Below are 3,574 nucleotides of genomic sequence, written 5' to 3' on the forward strand. Positions count from 1 at the left end.
CTTTGCGTAGTCAATAAAGCACAGGTAAACATCTTTCTAATATTCTCTGCTTTCAGCCAAGATCCATCAGACATCAGCAATGATATCCCTCATTCCACAGCCTCTTCTGAATCCAGCTTGAACCTCTGGAAGTTCTCTGTCCATGTATGCTTGCAGCTGTTTCTGTATTACTTTTAGTAAAACTTTACTCGCATGGGACATCAAAGAGATTGTCCCATGATTTCCACATTCCATTGGATCAACTCTCTTTGGAATGGGCACAAATATGGATCTTTTCCAATCAGTTGGCCAGATAGTGGTCTTTCAAATTTCTTGTCAGAGATGAGTGAGTGCCTCCTGTGCCACCTCACTTTCTTTAAAGATTTAAATGTTTAATTACATCAATTCCTGGTGCCTTGTGCTTTGCCAATTCCTTCAAAGCACCTTGGACTTCCTCCTTCAATATCATTGGCTCTTGATCATATGCTACCTCTTAAAATGGTTGAACATTAACCATTTCCTTTTGGTACAGTGATTCTGCATATTCCTTCCTAAGATATCCTAAGGGATATCTTATCTTAATGCTTTTTGCATTATTCAATAATTTACCCAGAGAATCTTTCAATAACAAAATTTGAGGCTTGATTTTTTTTCTTCAGTTCCCCCAGCTTGAGAAATGCTGAGCATGTTCTTCCTTTTTAGTTTTCTGATTCCATATCATTGCACATTTTGTTGTAATGTTTGGCTTTATCGTCTCGAGCTGATCTTTGAAATTTTCTGTTCAGCTCTTGTACCTCCTCATGTCTCCCATTTGCTTTAGCATCTCTACGCTGTAGAACAAGTTTCAATGTCTCTTCTAACATCCATTTTGACCTTTTCCTTCTTTCTTGCCTTTTTAATGATTTTTTTTTTGTAAAATTGTTTTTATTATGTCAAATATTATTTAATGAGCCAGCAATTATTTATATGAAGGAAGAGTTCAGAAAATGGATTTAAGACTATATTAGTCTTGTCCTTGATTACAGAGATTTAAGAATTACACAGAAAGAAGTTTCAAGATGGCAGTGGCTGGGTGGCTGACCAAGAGGCAGGGGTGAAGGCCCCCAGGAAGCAAAAGAAACAGGGACTCACCCCTGCCTCCTCCTTGCAGTACCGGGAGCCCAACTGAAGTGTTGTTTTTTGTTTTTTTTTTAATAACAAGTAAATCAAACAGATTGCCATCATGGGATGGAGATCTACATCATCCACCAAGAGTGGAAATTTTATGAACGCCATAGTCCAGGCCCAATAGGAAGCCCAGAAAAGAGAATTTAAAAAAGAACAAAAAACAACGTATGATGGTACAAGCTGCAGTTTTAAAGATGAAGGATCCCAAACAGATTATTTGTGACATGGAGAAATTAGATGAAATGGAGTTTAATCCAGTGCAACAGCCACAATTAAATGAAAAGGTTCTGAAAGACAAGCATAAAAAACTGTGGAAACCTTTGATCATATTCTACGACTTTATGAAAAAGAGAATCCAGATATTTACAAAGAATTGAGAAAGCTTGAAGTAGAATATGAACAGAAGAGGGCTCGACTTAGCCAATATTTTGATGCTATTAAGAATGCTCAGCATGTATAAATTGAGAGTATTCCTTTGCCAGATATGACCCATGCTCCTTCCAACATCTTGATCCAGGACATTCCACTTCTGGTGCTCAGCCACTCTCCATCCTTAAGAAGACTTTCAGCCTATGGACCACCAACTCAGGCAATTTCTATGCTTCCTCTTCTTGGACATGGTATTCCACGTTTGCCCCCTGATAGAAAGCCTCCTGGTCCTTCCCCTTGTCCACCTCCTCCTCAGGTCTTACAGATGTATGGCCGTAAAGTGAGCTTTACCCTAGATCTTCCCCCTCATAGACGAGGTAAAGATATGTTATATAGTCCTGAACGTACTCAGTGAGGTCATGATGCAGATGTCTCTGGCACCAGTGAAGATGATGGCTTTCCTGAGGACATGGATCAAGATTAGCATGATGACAGCACTAATGACAGCAACACTGACAGATCAGATGGTGAGAGAGCTAGGGGGATGACTTTGTGCACCATAATGATAATGACAGAGACAACAATGAAGATTAGAAGTCTGATCTGAGTGTGTGATTTGCAAATTTGTCTGGAAAATCAAGGAAGAAAAAGAAAAACATGAAGGAGGTGACTCCTCTTCAAGCCACGATGCTTTGAATGGCAGGCCAGGAAATCCCTGAGGAGGTACGAGAAGTAGAGGAATTTTTAGAAGATGATGATGAAGATAATTCTGATGATTCTGAAGCAGAAAAACCATCACAAAAGCAACATAAAGAGGAATTGCTTTCTGATGGCACATCTACTGGTTCTTCACAGCAGCAGGCTCCTCCAGTCTGTTCCTCCTCAGATACAGGCACCTCCCATGCCAGGACCACCACCCCTTGGACCACCACCTGCTCCACCTTAAAGGCCATCTTGACCACCAACAGGCCTTCCTCCTGGACCACCACCAGGAGCTCCTCCATTCCTGAGGCCACCTGGAATGCCAGGACTCCGAGTGCCTTTACCCTGACTTTTATCTCCAGGGCCACCTCCAGGCCGACCCCCAATTCCCCCTCCAGGCCCCCCTCCAGGTCTGCCTCCTGACCCTCCTCCCCGGGGCCCTTCTCCATGGCTACCTCCCATGCACCTCCAGATATCCCTCCACCTCATCCTGGCATGATGCTCCCACCTTTGGTGCCTCCACTTGGAACTGCCTCACCTGGGCTTTTCCCACCAGCTCCCTTGCCAAACCCTGGGGTTTTCAGTGTCCCACCCAACTTGATTCAGCGACCTAAGGCGGATGATACAAGCACAGTCATCACTGAGGAGAAAGCCACAGCAACTATCAGTGCCAAGCCACAGATCACTAATCCCAAGGCGGAGATTACTCGATTTGTGCCCACTGCACTGAGAGTACAGTGGGAGAATAAAGGGGCTACGGGCGTGCCCCAAAGGAAGTCAGAGTTTGATTCTGTTGTGCCTCTTGCCAAAGCAGCCCCCAAATCCGGTCCCTCTGTTCCTGTTTCAATACAAACTAAGGTTGATGTGTACAAAATATTCCTGAAAGAGATGGAAGGGCTACTGTGACAGCTTTTGATCCAGAAAAGGCTTCTGCTCACATCAGCAGTTCATGGAGAAAGAGGCTCTCATTACTGCTTCACTGGAAGCAGCTACTCCAACCACCACACTGACACCCCAGCCTTTGTGACATGCTTCCGGTGCTACTCTCAAAAGGGTGATGTTTCAAACCCATCAGTTGCTTCACAGAAGAAAGATGTGTCATAAAGATGTATAGCCTCAGAAACTCTATGTTGCAGTTCTACTCTGTTCTACGTTATCACAGTGAGCCAAAATTAACCTACTAGCAGTTAGTTTGGTGTGGATTGTGGTGCCGTGTAAGGGGAAGAGTAGGCACTCTGTTAATATGTGTTAAGTAAATGAGTGAGTGAATGAGTATCCTAAGAATTTTCTAGCAATACAAGAGCCTAGGAGATCAGGGGAGGGATGTGTGAAATAGGAGGCGAGCAGTTGGGTAACC

At 43.5% G+C, this 3,574-nt stretch overlaps 1 pseudogene; it reads left to right on the forward strand.

The window, feature by feature from the left end:
- Positions 1 to 1,201: 1,201 nt before the first annotated feature.
- On the forward strand, positions 1,202 to 3,123 carry LOC102826269 (annotated as a pseudogene).
- The last annotated feature ends 451 nt before the right edge of the window (positions 3,124 to 3,574 follow it).

This window comes from Chrysochloris asiatica, unplaced genomic scaffold (genome assembly GCF_000296735.1).
Source record: "Chrysochloris asiatica unplaced genomic scaffold, ChrAsi1.0 scaffold00112, whole genome shotgun sequence".
NCBI lineage: Eukaryota > Metazoa > Chordata > Mammalia > Afrosoricida > Chrysochloridae > Chrysochloris > Chrysochloris asiatica.